Source organism: Agelaius phoeniceus, chromosome 2, assembly GCF_051311805.1.
Source record: "Agelaius phoeniceus isolate bAgePho1 chromosome 2, bAgePho1.hap1, whole genome shotgun sequence".
Classification (NCBI taxonomy): Eukaryota; Metazoa; Chordata; class Aves; order Passeriformes; family Icteridae; genus Agelaius; species Agelaius phoeniceus.
Genome location: NC_135266.1, coordinates 116,430,732 through 116,447,586, shown reverse-complemented (window position 1 = coordinate 116,447,586; position 16,855 = coordinate 116,430,732). Strand labels below are relative to the sequence as shown.

At 47.1% G+C, this 16,855-nt stretch overlaps 1 protein-coding gene across 3 annotated transcripts in view; it reads left to right on the top strand.

The window, feature by feature from the left end:
• The window catches only part of GDPD5 (glycerophosphodiester phosphodiesterase domain containing 5), a 101,489-nt gene that overhangs the window by 24,596 nt on the left and 60,038 nt on the right, over positions 1-16,855 (top strand). Inside the window, exon 2 of one of the 3 annotated variants that reach the window (XM_054655101.2) lies at positions 15,321-15,403. The exons of the other annotated variants lie outside the window; for them this stretch is intronic. The gene's annotated coding sequence lies outside the window, so the exon portion shown is untranslated. The remainder of the gene's footprint in view (positions 1-15,320; positions 15,404-16,855) is intronic. 3 annotated transcript variants of the gene reach the window in all.

Below are 16,855 nucleotides of genomic sequence, written 5' to 3'. Positions count from 1 at the left end.
GGATGAGGAGTAGCTGAGGACAGGATTTTCCAGCAGGGGATCAGTGGCTCCTGAGCAGGCAGCTCATGAAGCTGTGGCTGAGAGCTTGGATAATAAATAAAACTGGGAATCCTCCTCTGCTGGAGGGGCTGCTGAGCCCAACTTCCTCCCCTCTGGAATTCCCCTTGCCCTGGGACAGTGGGTGGCCCTCATGGAGACCTTGGCTTTCCATGCAGCTGGCACTGCATCAGCCCAATGTGTCCGTGGCTTTGTCCCTGTCCCCTTCCCACCTTGGGGACTGGCTTGGAGGGAAGGGTTTTTTTTGTGGGAAGGTTCCAGCCCTCCCAGCTCCCTGGAGGATGGTGCTGCTGGGCTCTGGGGGTTGTGGCCTTGTTGCCTGGGCAGAGGGATGGTGGCCTTCACCTTGCAGATGAGGCATGGCTTGGGGACAGGAGCAGTTTTGGCAGGGCTCCTGCTCGTCTCCTGTGCCTGCCGAGCAGCAGTAGCAGCTGCCTCGTGCCCTCTCCCAGTCAGGAGGGAGAAGTAGGTCAGAATTTGCATTCTTTGCCCAGATTCTCCACATAGCTTGAACATTTTTTCCCTTTTTCCCCCCCCCCCCCCCCCCTCTTTTAAACTCCTTGTTCCTGTGCCTGTGTGTGTTCCTCGGGCTCCCCTGAATCAGAGGGTGAAGGCTCAAATTCAAATGTATAATTGGTCTTTAATATCAGCCTTCCTTTCAAAAACACTTCTGGGAGACTCCTCACATGCTGACAGACCAATCCCAGCATGTAAAACTCTGAAAGAAATGCTTGGGGCAGCGTCTTCATTTTTGGCTGCTGTGTTGTCTGGATCAGGAGTTGAATTTTCTCCTGTAATTTCTTGTTTTGCATGACAAGAGCGAGTAATTGGGGTGAAATCATCTGTGCTGCAGACTGGGATGGTGAGATTTCTTTTCAGTGCTTCTCTGTATGGGTTTTTTTGGTGTTGTTTTTTTCTGTTTTGCAATGTCCTGATTGGGTGGGGGAGGAGAGATGGAGCACATGAAGGATTGTGGCAACCAGAGAAGCATCCAAGCGTTGCTGGAGGGCAGGCAAGGAAGATTTTGGTGTGGTTTTGTGCACTGTGAGAAAAAAGAGCTTTGATTTATTTGATGGGACAGGAAAGTTGTGGCTGCCCCTGGATCCGTGGAAGTGCCCAAGGTTGGACACTGGGGCTTGGAGCAGCCTGGGACAGTGGAAGGTGTCCCTGCCATGGCAGGGGTGGGGCTGGATGAGCTTTAAGATCTCTCCCAACCCAAACAATTCTGTGATGATTCACGTGTGATTCAGCATCTCTGGCAGATTTTTCAGTAATCTGGCAAAGAAAAAAAAGTGAATGTAACATCCTGAGATTGGGTGGTTTTCCAGAGGGTGATGGCGAGACAGACCTGCTGCACGATTCTGGTCTTTCTCCATCTGTGGAGGTGATTTTTGTGGTTAAATCCTCCAGAGGCTTCATGTGCATCATTGTCAGTCTAAAATGAAGCAAATTGTGTGGTCTGAAGGCAGGTAGATGGTAAAAGGGACAGAATTGCTGTGACACAATTGTTATTTTAATGCTTTTTCACTATATTTTTAAAGTCATATTTTAAAAGTATTTTTAAATACTTCACTGAGATTTTGCTTTGTGTTTCTTGTAACAAGTCTGTGTTTTTAGCCAAAAACTCTCTTTTCCCAAGGAGATTTCAGGCTGTTTCTGCTGTGTCTGCTTCCGGCTGGTGGATCTGCCACCTGGATCTGTCTGAGGCTTGTGCAAAGAGCAGGAATTGTCACGTCTGCTCCCACTGTGCCCCCTTCAGCTGCCAAAAGGTGTCAGCAGCTCTGAGAGGGCTCTGCTCAGGGAGGATCTTTTGGGAGCTGAGCTTTTCCCCGTTCTGCCTTTGCTGTTTGATCTCTTTCCTTGGGGCTTTGGTGTGTTCAAGCCTTGGCAGTCAGAAGGCTGAGTAGAAGTAAACAGAAGGTCGAGTCTTTTTCAAGTTAAATCCAAATCTTTGGGCTTAACTTTTGCGTTAAACTCTACTTTTAAGTTGGATGAACTTTATTGGAGGGTAGATTTGGGAGCTGCAGTGAAATCACTTTTGGTTTCTTTGTTCCCTCCTGTACCTGCTGTTTGCATTAACCCCATGGATGTCCTGCTGTTCCCCTTGGATTTTAGGCTGTAATATTCTTCCTCCATTGTGTATTCCTGCTTTCAGCTACCAAAAGGGGGAATTGAGTGTTGTTTTTGGAAATGTGGGGTGTGGCTGGAATCCCTGGATCATGCTGTGGTCAGACCAGAGTGCTGCAAAACTCTGGTTACCCTTCACTCAACATTGCTGTCTCCATAAAGAGCTTTCTTGGGCTGTGCTGACCTGTTCCTCACCTCCAGGTGAGGTTTAAGTAAACCAGTTTATCCTCTGGCTTAAACTAAATCTAGACCTAAACCTGCCGTCCTCTGCCTGGATCTGGAATCTCCTCTCTGTGGGTGACAGCAGGCAGAAGGCTTGGGCTGCTCTGTGGTGAAGCCTTGGCCACTTTGTGAGCAGAATTCCAAAGCCCCACAAGATGAAAATACACCATGAAGCCTTTTCTGTCTCTAGGAGCTGATTTTAGCAGGAAATCAATGTGAACTTTGGCTTCCTTGTACAATCTTGTCTTGTAAGTAAGGGGATGATGAATGGGTATCAGCTCAGCTCCTGCCAGGCAATAACTGGAGATCCTTTGGACTAATAAACTGCACTGTAACTTAAAACAAAAATTCAGGCTTGTCAGAATACAGAAATGGGGATGATCCTGAAAATGACTCTTGGCTGCCAAGCTAAAAATAAAGAGCTCAGTAGGGAGAAACTCTTGGGGAGTGTGTTTGCCCCATAAAGAAGGAGAAAAGCTGCTGACAGCTCTGGTTTGGGGAGTGCAGTGCCTCAGCCTCCACAGCTGGTATAAAGCATGAATGTGAATTAAAAAAATGAAATGAAAAATGAAAATCAGCTGGGATTGGCTGGTGGGTGTTGGCACTGGCTCTGCTGGAGCTGATCCTGTACCTGCTCTTTTTTTTTTTTTTTTTTTTGCTGTTTGAGGTGGTGAAATGGTTTATGTTTTCTTTTGGGGCAAAAGAGATGATGTGGTTGGCTCTTCAACATGATATGAGTCAGTAGTGAAACACTTTTGGTGATTTGTTGTCTCCTTTGTGCTCTGCTCGTTCCTCCAGTAATGTCCCTGGGTTTTGGCAGAGGTTTGGAGCTGAAGCTCTGAGGTTGTTTTTGTTTGTGTATTTTGCTCATCCTAAAGTGATGTCAATAACGGGAGGAAGTTCTGAAAATTAGAGAGATTGGCTCTTTCAAGATGCTTAAGTTTGTAGCCACTTAGCTCACTCCGCTTAAAAATAGTAATAATGAAAAAATATAAATAAAAATACAAATACAATCCTAGATCTCCACCCTTCCTTCTCTCCTTATCTTGACAAAGAATCCCATTACTCTGCATCTTGTCCTCTTCCTGAAGTCTCTGACCAGGGAACAGGAGCTGGGGAAGCTGAGGTGAAAGCTGCTGCCACAGGGTTAGGGTTTCCCAGCTGAGGGTCAGCCCAGCTCTTTTGATCCTACTACAGAATAAAGGAAAAGTGTTTCCCTGGCATCACATTGGCTGTTCCTGTCTGAAAGCTGAGCAGCCTTTTCTCTTTGGAAACTTTCCCAGAGATCAACCTGGAGCCTGTGGTTCCTGGAGTGGAGAGACTAAACCAGGGCTGGAAGCTTTAAAAACATTCGTGGAATGGTTTGGGTTGGAAGGGAGCTTCAGAATCATCCCATTCCACCCCTCCCATGGGCAGGGACACCTTCCACTGTCCCAGGCTGCTCCAAGCCCTGTCCAACCTGGTCTTGGACACTTCCAAGGGGCAGCCACAGCTGCTCTGTGCACCCTGTGCCAGAGCCTCACAGGGAAGAATTCCTTCCCAATATCCCATCTAACCCTGCCCTCTGTCCTGTTCCTCCATCCCTTGTCCCCAGTCCCTCTCCAGCTCTCCTGGAGCCCCTTTAGGCCCTGCAAGGGCTCTGAGCTCTTCCTGGAGCATCTCCATGGCCTCTTCTGTACCTCTTTCCTGGCACCCACCTGTGCTGGAATTCTGGGATTTTTGGGCTGGATGAGCTTTCTCCAGCACATGGCAGGGAGCTCCGTGTGCAGGGACTTTAGGATGTGACCTCCAGCAGCTGTTCTGTGGTGTTGGCTGGATGTGGGGCTGGGATCAGCCACCTTAGTTGAGGAGAGAACATTTAGAAGCTGGTGTTTTAAATGCCTCTGCTGAGCTGAAGGAGAGATTTCAGAGGAATCATGCTCCAGCCCCCACAAAACCTGAGCCACCTGTTGCAGGGGGAGACCTCTGGAGCTGGGGTGAGCTGTGGCTTCACACCTGGGGGCTGAACAGGTGCTGGGTGGCAAAGGATGATGTGGTGTGGGGGAGGAAATGTCCTTAAGCTGTGAAGGAGCCTCTTGAGAGACAGAGCCAGACCAGACACGGAGCCGCCTCCGCGTCCTCGCTCTGCCGGCGCTCGCGAAGCCCAACAGATCTGGGGACCCAAGCGTGGGTGGGGTGTGAGGAAAGCACTTGGGTAATGTCCCTGGAATAGAAACTCAGCCCAGCTGTCTGCCAAAACACGAATGGGAAAGGTTTTTTAGGGCTTTAGTCAGTCCGCACCAACTGGTACCAAAAAAAAAAAGAGAAAACTTGGAAGTTCTCAAGGGCTGGGCAGAAAGTTGGACAGCAAAAAGTCCTTTTGGGAATACCTGGAATCCAAGTGGATTTTACCAGAAATACTGGGACAGTGTGTTTGTTTTTAGCTCAGTGAACATGTTCTCACTCTCTTTAAAGTGCTGCTGAGGATGAGCCAAGCTGGGGAGTGAGGACTTGAACTGAAGTCTCACAGGCTCCTCAGAAGAAAAATGAACCTTCTTGGCAAGCAGCATGGCCCAAACCCTCAGCTTGCTGGAATATGTAAAACTCCTCAAGAAGCTGGAAGTGAATAGCCAGGATTAAAGAGGGAGAAGATGATGGCTTGTAGCAGTTTGGCCAATTGCTGGCTTGAATGGTTTCTGCTGAAAAAAAAGAGATTTCCAACCTGAGCAGCCTCACTCTGCTGGAGTTTAGATATGGGCTGTAAACCTCAGGTTGTTTGAAAACTTGAAGAAAGGCTTAGCTCCTTCACTGGAAGGAGAGGGGTAAAATACAAAATTCCTGCTTAGTCCTCTTTCCAGTCACTTCCTTACATTCCTTGAAGAAAGTGATTCCTGCTTCTAGAAAATCACAGAATAAATAGTTCAGCTTGGTAGGGAGCTCAGCACTCCAACCACCTGCTCAGGTTAGCTCAGGAATTATCTTCAGAGCAAGCTGATGGAATTGGCAGCTGGATCCTGTGGATTGCCAGAGCCTGGTGTGATGATGGATGAAGGATGTGCAGACTGACTCCAGAAGCACTGGATGGAGGATGAGTAGGAACCACCACAACCCCACTCTGTATCAAAAGAGTGTGAGCCAAGGGGTCTGAGTCTATCTTATTCTATTTTAAAATTTTTATTTTAGTACTTTTATATTTTAGGTGGCTTTTTTTAGTATTTTTAAACTTTATTTTTACTATAGGCAATTTCCAACAGAATTCACAAAAATACACAAAATTAAATCAAGAATTGGTTGGAAAAGGTGCCTTCCAGCAGTTGCCTATTTTTCTCCCCCTTAGAGATAAAAATAGTAAAATCACTGGATTTCTTTTTATTCCTTTCCAGCTTTTTATTGATCTGGAAAGGACAGAGAGAACACAGAAAGTTTAATTCATGTCTCTCACCTGTGGGCTTAGAGCCAAGGAAGGCAACGAGTTTAACTCAGTTGCCCTTAGCTAGTATAGAGAATAAAATTACTTTTTTTTCCCATGAGTGAGGCATCTTCTGTCTCATCCCTCTTTAGGATTTATTGGTCTGAATCTTGCTGCCTTGAGGACCCATGGATTTGTTTCTTCTCAGCTTTCTTGGCTGAAGAGCTGCACTGGGCAGAGGCAGACTCTGCTTCAGGTGGTGCCTTTTCAGGAGAATCAATCACAGCCTGCCTAGGTAAATGCTGTGACCTCATGCCTCAAATTCTGAGTCTGGAAGGTGAAGAGTTTGGTTTCTGTCCCTGAACTAAGGAGTTGCAGTAAGGCTGGGGTTGGTAAAGGTCTGGCAGAGGTGCTGATCGTGCCAGGATTGAGGTCAGGGAAGAAAGTGCCTCCTTCCCCTTATGACCCTGCAGGACTCTTACATAACTGTTCTAAACCAGCTTAAGGGAGAGCTGCCATGGGCAGGAGGGGAAATAAAAAAAGCACACTAGGGAAAGGTTGCTGATAAGCCCAGAGAGCCCAAAAATAGGATCAGGCTCCAAAGGAGAACCTGCTGGAGGTAATAACCTGGAGATTGACAGAAATTCAAGGGACTGACATGAGCCCTGAGCCAGACAAACCCAATCTTGGACTCTGATCTTGATGTGAGGATACCCCGGCTGTTTATAAATTGTGTCCTGGCTGGGGAGGACAAAAAAAAAACCTCCTCAAGTTCTGGCCATGCCTCAGCTAGACCAGGATGCTCCCATGCCAAGGGATGCAGGGGGAATTGGAGGCCTGGCACTGACTGCATTGAAGGAGAATGAATGTTCAGATCCAGAGGATCATGGAATGGAGTGGGCTGGAAGAGACCTTAAAACCACCCTTCCTTGAAAACTTTCATGGATTCCTCTTTTGTGTTGAAAATTATTCCTGAAATATGGACAAAGTGCTACATTGCCAGATTTGGAAACAAAAGGCTTGACTCTCCCCCCCTTCCCAATTATTTCCCTTTTCCCCCTTCCCTATGATAGATTCACCTGGTGATTTGTTGTGCCATTTCCTTCTGCTTTCATACAGTAAAAAGATTTCTCCTATTTTCTGGACCCAGTTATACTTTGCTGGTCTGGAAATCAACATTTTTTCAGGGAAAAAAAAACCCTCCACTTCTCTGTCTTTCATTTTCTTTCTTTCCTGGCCAGCTCTTTTCCTGTGGAATTCTGGTTTATCCAGTCGGGATACTGGTGGCTTTAAAACCTGGTGTGCTCATCCAGGGAAGAGCAATTTTAAAGTTAGTTTTCAGCAATGTGTAAGAACCATTCTAGCAAAAAGAAGGGTATTGCTGATGTTCTTTTTGGTTTCCTTTGGGTTTGGGTGAGGGTTTGTTTGTTTGTTTGTTTGTTTGGGGGTTTTTTGATTGTTTTGTTGGTTGGTTGTTGGTTTTTTGTTGGTTTTGTTGGTTGGTTGTTGGTTTGATTGTGGTTTTGTTTGTTTGTTTTTGTTGGGTTTTGGTTTGGTTTTGGTTTTTGTTTTATTTGCTTCTAATGCTTATAAATCCTCATCCTGAAGTTTCTTGCTGAAATTTCCCACTCGCAGCAATCATTTTTTAGGTGTAAATCTTTCTTGTAATTTGATGAACATCCCAACATTTTTCAGGACCTTTTCACTCTGTTTAAAACAGTGGCAGGAACTGGCTTGGCCAGCAAATTACTGAGTGTGAAGTCAATTATTCAAACTCTCAATGTTTTCCTACTTAACCAAAAAATATTGACTCAAGAGCAAGCTCAGTCTGGTTTCTTTGGGATTTATTTCAAATCTTTAATCTTCCCACTTCCATCCCTTCCTCTTTCCAGCTGTACTTGCTGATTAGTCTCTGACAGCAGCCTGGGCTAGAGCTGCTCTTCCTTTGGGGGGAGGTTTATTTGATCTTTTCCCACCCAGCAGCAACTCTTGGAGAGCATTCCAGCTGGGCTGGAGGAGGCTGGAGCTCCAGGGAATTGCTGCCTGGGGAGGGAAGGAAAGGTGGGAGAAAGCAAGGAACAGAAGCAGAGGCGCTTATGCAATCACCCTGTGTTTTGGTAGGAAAATAAGCTGGAAATAAAGATATTTTGACTGGTGGAAGGAAAAGCTGCTTGTCTCCTACCCAGACAGTAGCTGCTCTCAAGACAGGATCTTAATCTGATGGGTGAAAACCCAGAGTGGCTTTCTGGAAGTGGGATAAAAGCCACTGAATCCTGGAAATGCTGTGTTCGTGTGCAAGTTCCATGGGCTCATCTTCCTGAGAACCTCTTAAATAAATGTGTATGAGACTAATAATAATAATAATAGCAGCTTTTCTGTGAGAGTTCTGTGCTCTGGCAAGCTCTTCTCTGCTTCCCTGGGATGTGGCTGCTTTCTGGTCTGTGTTCCAGGGGGAGATGCCTGACCCACCTGGGCAGGGGGTTCTGTCTTCAGAGCGAGTGTAGCCTTGAAAATTTTGCTTTTGTCATGTTTGCTTAGGGCTGGCTCATCAAAAGATGTGCAGGAAGCCTTTTTATTCAATTCTTTGCTTGTGTGGTGCTCGAAGATCTGCCCTGAGCAGTGTGCTGGTGCCATGGATGTGTTTTTAGGATGGACAGGGAAGGTCACTGTGGTGAATGGATGTGTACTTGTGGTCAGTCTCACTGACTGAGGGATGTTTGCATAGCTGGTGTGGAGTGTGTGCTGCTGAGCACCCTGCCCTGCTCCAAATCTCTTGGATATTTGTATTTATTTTTTGCTTCTTCAGTGTCACAAAGCTACTTTTAAAAAAATGAACTTCTAAATAGGCCTTTTCCTAGAAAGCTTAGAGTGGTGCAGAGAAGGAGAGAGAAATGCTGTTGCATCCTGGCCTCTGGGCTCCTCTGGGATTTAGCTCCTCCAGATGTTTGGATAAACTGCTCTGGGCTGGGAGCAATTCCCACCAAAGTGCAGTGGGTTAATGGACCCTTGGAGGTCTTGCCTTGAGATCATGTTCTCTGGAGCATGAGGCTGAGGTCCATAAATAATGCCCTGGATGAGAGCAGTGTTTTGAGGGATCCCAGATGGAGAGAGCTCTGTGCCAGCATCTCCAGCCCCCAGGCTCATCCTAACCCCCCAAAGGGTTTTGGAGACCTTTGATAACAATCCCAGAATAGTTTGAGGGACCGTAAAGCTCTCCCAATGCCACCCCCTGCCATGGGCAGGGGCACTTTCCACTATCCCAGGTTGCTCCAAGTCCCATCCAAGCTTGAACAATTCCAAGATTGGGGCAGCCACAGCTTCTTTGGGCAGCCTATGAGAGAACCTGGCTGTGATGTCTGCAGGTGTCCCTGTTTCACTCTAACTACAATTATTTTGAAAACCCCATTGTGCTGATAATGTGTCAGTCTGGAAGAGTGTCACTGGTGCTGGGAAAAGGGCACCAGGACACAGTGAGTTAATGGTCAGAGAATCAATGCTCATCCTATTAAAAGCTCTCAAAAATGACTGAAAGCACTTGGACTAATAGGCCTTGGGTTTGCATCACTAAATGAGTTTGTGAATCCCTCATGACTGGGCCTTTCCATAAGGAAAACAAGCTAGGAGCTGATGTAACTGGCAGATGGAGGCTTGTTTTTGTGTTTTTTGTTAGAGCAGGACTCTCCAGGCAGAGCTGGAAATGTCTGTGAGCCTCCTCTGCTAACTCTGGGAGTGTCCCTGTGTCTGGAGGGGTGGGTCCCTTCCTGACCTCACCCTCTGTCCCCATCCCTCCTGTGTCAGGGTGACCTTAGCCCACATTTGGAGATGCTTTTTGGAAAGCAAGGAGCATTTCAGACTGATGCAACTCCTTGCCAGGTCAATTGAGAAAATTCCTTTCTCCTGAAAGATTTATGCTGCAGCAAACAGAGTGAAATCCTTTTGTCCTTATTCACATCCTCCTAAAGATCAACACCAGCTTTTGGCAGGATACAGGAATCCCAGTCAGGACAGGCATTCACCTGAGCTGAGTGACTCTGGAATGGGGTTGGGGTTGAAACCTGTCTCTTGTTACCCATTTGTTTCTTTGGATGCAATTTTCCTTTCCCTCATGACAGAGAAGCTCTCCTGTCTGTCTCCTTGCATTGAGCAGAGACTGATTTGTACAGAACTGGAAAAAAACCCAGTAATAACTGGGGTGAGGCTTTAGGAACATGAGGCAAACCTCTGCTTCTTTGGAACAGAAGAGGGATAAAGTGGATGTTAGCCTTCCTCTGGCAGAAATCAAATATCTTGTGTGCCACAGGGGTGGAGGAGGGGATGGGGAGTGAATACATCTCATTTTCCAATATCATTTTTGTTTCTATGTTTTTCAAGCTATCACAAAGCTGTAGTGGAGGTGATGAAAGGCTGACTTTACTTCTTGAACCTCTCCTGGACTTCATCAGTTACCCCATGGACCTCAAAGCCCACCCAGTTTCACCCTGTGCCCTGGGCAGGGACACCTTCCACTACCCCAGGTTGCTCAGGAAGGCAAAGCAAGTTTTTCTTCTTTATTTATTTAGCTCCTCTGCTACTTGAGAACATTTATTTTCGTGAGTAATGTCTCCTGCAGCCGTATGGAAGGAATCAATCATAGGAAATAAAGAGCTTGTAATCCATTTAACTAGGACTTTCCACCTCTCATTAAGCCAGAAACATTCATGCCTAATTCTCTGGGTAGCAGTTGCACAGCAGATGTGCAGGGTATCGATTGGAAAATTACTCTTGCTGGGTTTGTTTTCCTTTTTTTTCCTTTCCCTCCCTTGCTGTTTCCATTCCAGTGCCTGCAGTGGGTGTGGAGGCATTGGCTCCCTCTCAGATGAGCCTTCCTGGGGTTGTTGGTGCAGTTTTCTTTCCCTGCTGGCAGGAGCCAGGTTTTCAGTAGGGAATGTGTGGGACAGGCTCCTGCTCCAGCTGCTGGCACCATCCGTGGGCAGCTCTTGGGGGCTGTGTTTGGAAAGGGAAAACCAGGAGAGGGAGAAATGCTTGTCTGAAGAGGAAGCTGCTTCTCAGGGTGTGCATGTTCAAACCCAGCTCTGTTTCCACTTAATTTCTCAACAAAAACCTGCTAGTAATGGGTAAGGCTTGGTGCAGACTTCTGGTTTGCAGCTGGGTGAGGATGGCAAAGCTCCTGGAGTCTGTGGAGAGGAAAAGTGTTCTTTAACCTTTTTTAGTCTTTAAACACTTTTAAATTCCTTGTTGGTGCATGGGTTTTGTTTAGCATGCAGCTGTTGTCTTCTCATTGTTCCTGTGATGGGTTTCCCTGTCTTTTTCTCACCTGGGCTCTGTGGAGCCCTGCTGATTTTTTGTCATCACCCAGACCATACCAACATCAGAAGACATTCTCTGTCTGAGGCTCTTCAGACAGAGGCTGAACATGGGGTCTCTTCCTCAAGACACTCTCTTGCCATCCCTCTTCTCCCAGTTTGGTGCTTTCCTGCCTGTCCCTTTGGGTTTGTGGCTCAGATTCCCTCCACTTCCCTGTCTTCTGCCGAGATCAACAGCCCTGTCAGGCTCCTGGTGGTGTCTCACCTCGCCTTAGCTGCTATTTTAGATTTTTAGCTGTTGAACTGCTGGCTTCTTGTGTTGCTCTGAGTGTTTCTGGAATGCTGTCCCAAGGGGACTCCACCTGACATAGACTTGGAGAGGTGGAAGGGTTTGACTGTCTCTGCTAAAAATGTGATTTCACACACTTGGGGCTGCTTCACATTTCTCTTTGCTGCTTCTAAAAGCCAAGAGCCTTATTAGAATTAAAGATATGAGAAATTCACAAGTTGTTGCCCATCTCTCCAGCAGCCCCCAGAAGATGAAGCTCTTTTTATACTCAGGTTGTCAGAAATTCTTTGGCAGAAGGGACCTGAAGTGTCCCATGTTCTTCCTCATTCTGTGCTTTGTTGCTTGGATTTTACTTCAGAAATTTACTTTGTCCCACCTGTGCTTTGTTGCTTGGATTTTACTTCAGAACCTGCTCGTGGACTCACCTGGGATTTTTGGATCTGCAGGAGATTTTGGGTTTTCAGAGCTGTGCCAACACCTTGACCTGCAGGGCTGGTGCAGAAAGCAGAGATTGTGTTTAATTATTGCTCTGCCAGAAGTTTATACAGGTTTTTCCTGTGCCCTGTTCCTCTTCTTCCACCCTTTCAAAGTTGCAGGCACCCAGTCCTGCCTCACTTTGTGGAAAACATTAAGAAGTTCTGTTGCAGAGGGCGTTAGTCCGTCCTGTGCTTATTTATTTAGGGAGATTAAAGTCTAAGTTTTTCTTTTGTAATCCCTTTGAAGTATTTATCTTTTGAAGTCTGAATTTTCATTAACTGGAAGTGCACAACCCCCGAACTACACACTGCCCTAGTTTCAAAGCTGTAATTTTTTTTTTTTTTTTTTTTTTTTTTTTTTTTTTTTTTTTTGATAGAAAACATTTAAGAAAAATAAACAACAGGTCAGACCCACAGGGGCTCCACATCAGCCAGACCCTATTTGGGATGTGTCTGTTTGGGTCATCCCTTCCCACTTTGGAGAATCCAAGTGGCTCTGCAGGCTCTCCCTGGGTTGGGATGTAGCCATGGATTTTTGGGATCTCAGGGATGTTTCCCTCCTGAGTGCTCTGCCAGACCAGCACATGGCCTATAGACTTTTCTTTCATTTTTTAAATTTGTTTTTCCATCCACTCTTATTTTCTGTCATTGAGGCAGCAGCACTCAGCTTTAAGGACAAGGCTGTTGTGCTTTCCTGCCTCAGCTCTCATCCAAAATATTCCATATGTCCATGTGCACATGGCAGAGGATACTTTCCTGCAGTTCATCTTTTTTGCTTGATTGCCACGGGGAAAAAAAAATAGATGCTGACTGAAGTTTTGATATATATCTGCTGCTTTTGTTTGTGCAGTATTATCAGTATAAAAATGAATGTTTTCAGCCTGGAAAAAGTGGGTGGGAAACCTCTGGCCCAACCTGATTTCCAGAGTGGGGAATAACAATGTGTAGGGAAGAATAACCCTGCTGGGTCATTGCCTGGGCATCCTCCACCCCCAAAATTAATCACCTGAGGCTGTTTTCTGGCTTTGGGGTGTCCCATTCCTGCCTTGAAATGAAATCTTGGATCTTGCAAGCTGAGATGCTTTGGGTTTGTGCCAGCAAAATGTGGAAAATGGTGCTCAGTGTGTGTGTGTGCATCTCAATTTCCTCCCATGGGAGTGGCCAGAGCAAACAGCCCTCAGTAATAGCTTGTTATTAAACAGATGGGGATATTGACCCTCTTCCATTTCCATTTTCCACATTGGGGAAAGTGAAATTGCATTACTTTGGCTTGGATGAGTCCAGTGTATTAATAAAAAAACGTGTATGAAAACCAATGGAGAGTGCATGCAAATCCCAAGAATTTAGATAATGATTTCAGCCTTGGCTGGGCCACAGAGATTTCTATTCTGTTTTCCATTTTTGTGCACAGAACTGTGGAGTTTGCTCTGGAATAGGTTAATTTTTTAGAAAGTATTTAAGGAAAATCAGGATTTTCCAGTATAATTAGGGAAACGACTGACAAGCAGCCTTACAAGCATATCAATAGGGCTAATTGATTATCAGGCATGTTCTCACCTAATTGGCATAGGGAATTATTTGCTTAACAGGGTTTTAAGCATAATTAGATTGATACAAGTTTTAGTAGAGATAGAGATGTTGAATTTACTGAGATTCTTGATAAACAGTGATCCCAGGAGTCACCAACAAGTGGAAAAACACTTCTTTTAATATGGAAATCAGCAGAATCTGCCAAGGCTCTTATTTTAAAATGAGTTAACATAAAAAATTAACCTCAAATACCCCTGTATTTTTTCATGTTTATTTCTATTTGCAAGTGGGGTGAGTTTCCTTGGGCCTGAATTTTGGGAGATGGGAGCCTGTGTGCTCAGGGCTTGCTTTGGTTTTGAGCCTCTCCAAGTGTGGGGGGGAGCACGTGCTTCTTCCCCTCGTTCTCCCCAGTTTCTCCTCTCTGGAACCTTGTGGAAGGCCAAGGTTTTCCATTGGATGGGTCTTCCCAGCCATGCCTTGGCAGCTGGAAATCCTGTGGGACACCACAGGTGTCTTCTACATCTGCATGGGTGGTGGGGTTATTGGAGAAAATTGTGTGTCTGCCTTTCTCCAAATGCTCAGCTCTGCTCCGACATCTCAGGATTCCATGGGCTGGTGTGGACCTGGCAGTGCTGGGCTCCATGGTTGGACTCCATGACCTTAGGAGGCTTCTCCAGCCTTAATGGTGCCATGATTTCATTATTTGTAAGCCTCCATTGAAGCATCCTTGGCTGTGCTTTGGGTTTTGTTTTGGAGATGCTGATCCAAACTCTCCTGAGCAAACTGTGGTGGGTGTTCAGAGCAGGGCTCTCCGTGGTGTGGCTGGAAGGGCAGGAATACTGCTTGGCTTTTAAAAACCACAGAATATCCTGAGCTGGAAGGGACCCACATGGATCAGTTCCAACCCCTGGCCCTGCACAGACACCCCAAATCCCACCCTGGGCATCCCTAGGAGCTTCTGGAGCTCTGTGCCCATTCCCTGGAGAGTCTGGGCAGTGCCCAGCACCTCTGGGGAAGAACCTTTCCCTAAATCCAACCTGACCCTGCCCTGGCACAGCTCCAGCTGTTCCCTGGGTCCTGTCTCTGTCCCATAGAGCAGAGATCAGTGCCTGCCCCTCCTCTTCCTCTCATGGGGAAGCTGTACCTGCAGTGAGGTCTCCCCTAAGTCTGCTTGAAGGGGAATCAACGGGGAGGGCTTGGGCTGCAGCAAGCCTTGGGAAAGGTTGTTGAACCTGCTCCTCTGGAGCTGCATCCCCACTATTTACTCAGAGCACTTCAGGACTTGTGCTGTTGCTCTTCCCCTCACTAAAATGAGGGCACTGAGATGCTTTAGTGATTGGTCTTGATTGCTGCCTTCCCTCTCCAGTCCAGGTTTCTGAATATTGCCCTGAGACTACAGGGATGGAGCAGTTAACCCAGAGAGACAAAAATCAAAAATTTTTAGGCCAGATCTCCCCAGAGAGCTTCACTTTTAAATGTGCAACTCCAATTCTCCCTTTTTTTTTTTTTTTTTCCCCTCCAAAGCTGTTTGGAAAGGAATAATGTGTAACCAATACCTCCACTTCAGTATCTCAGAAGTGCAGTGTGTGCTAATTAGGCATCCTGGAGCCTTTGGAAAATGCTCCCATTGTATTTCTAGATGGAATCTACCCTGCTCCCCCTTTTTGGACAAGTGAGCTGGTTATTCAGCTCTGAGAAGCTCACAGCCATTGGCAGATGATGCATCTTGAAAGTCAAGGTTGAGAGCATGAGTGGGTTTGTGTTTTCTGTTTTATTTCTTTCCTGCCCCCTCCTCCCTCCCTCCTGGTGCACGTTGCTGGATTTGAATAATTAATGCCTGTTGTCTTGCTTCCTGTTTTCATTTCTGTATGTAATGCTAACCAGCAGTGGGCTGAATCATTCATGGGCTGCTCTCTCCCCCTCGGCAGCTGGAGATGGCATGGGAACAGTGATTGGGAGGTGCTGCAGACTTTCTGCTGCTCCCTGGACTCTGTTTCTGGAAGCAGGAGCAGTAAGTATTGAGCCCATGCTCTTGGCCAAGCCAGGCTCTCTGGGCAGATGGTATCAGTGTGGTTTCTCTCCCTGCAGCTCCTGTTACTGCTCAGGTGTCTGTGTGCATGGAGGGGAGGGTGGCTGCTGGGTTTTGTCCTTTCCCACCTGTTTTGGGCTTTGATGGATCTGGTTGTGATGCTCATGGAGAAGAGGGAGTGATTTTAGGCTTGTTGGTTGTGCCTCATGCAATTACACTGTATTTAGGAGTGGATTTTTTAAAACTTAGTTTTTTTTTTTTTTGTCATTGTGCTTTTCCTGAGTTTTTGTGGAGAGCAGCCTGGAATTCTGGGCTCCCACAGTGCCTGCCTTTGCAATGAGAGGAACCAGGGTGGGAGCTTCACTTGGTGTCTTAGAGAGCCTTTTCATCTGTCTTTTCCCTTGGGCACTGCCAGGGATCCAGGGACAGCCACAGCTCCTCTGGGCACCCTGTTCCACCCTCCCAGGGAAGGAATTCTCTCCTGTCAGTGATCAAATAAAATTAAATTTAAAAAAAAACAATGAAAGCTTTTGTGGATGGAGCTGGCCTGTCTGCCCTCCTGCCTTGCATGAGTAAAGCAGGAAGAGGTGGAAAGCAGGAGAGATGCTGTCCTTTGGAGAGGAATTAGTGCAGGCTTACTTGGAACAGCTACAGCCTTCTAAGCTTTCAGGGTGGGAATAAGGGCTTTGGCTGGGGAGTTGTTAATAGGCTGTGAGTGATTTTTACATCTTGCACAGAGCCCTCAGCATCTTGTACATCACTCCACAGTTGGAATCTTCAGGGCAGAGAGGGGGGTTTAGCCCAAGGGCTTTAAACAGCATCTCCAGTTTTGCACATCCTCAGTGCCTCTGTGCCATGGTGACAGGTTTTGTGGGGAGGCAGAGGGGGAGGCTCATTTCCTAGGGATGGTCTGGAAGCTGAAGATGGGGAGGCAGCTTGAGCAGGGACTGATGCTGAGCTCTATAAACAGCAAGAGGAGAGGTGGAACCCGGGCACAGGGAGGTGACCCCGACACAAGGCCATAGAGCTGGCACAGCAGCACGGGGGGGACATGAGCAGCAAACAGCTCTGCCACGCTGGCTGTGCCTGTCCCTCTGTCCTGCCTGTCACCCCCAGGGGATGAGCAGAGCCACGTGGGGAGCTGGGCTGGCCACACATGGACCTGTGGGTCGTGCCCACCTCGTGTCAGCGCCCTGAGCAGCACGGGGAGCTCTGCTGAAACCACAAAGCTGCCTCTGTGTCTGGGGGAGAGGAGGGCACAGGGCTCTGGGGACAGCCTGGTGACAGCTCTGGAGCCACAACAACCTCCTGCCTCTGGGATGCTGAGTCCTGATTAAAGTGTCAGGGCAAGGCTGCCCTGGGCTGTCAGCACAGAGTGTGAATGGACACAGACAGACAGGGGCTGGGAGGGGTGAGCTCTCCGTGTCCCTGCTG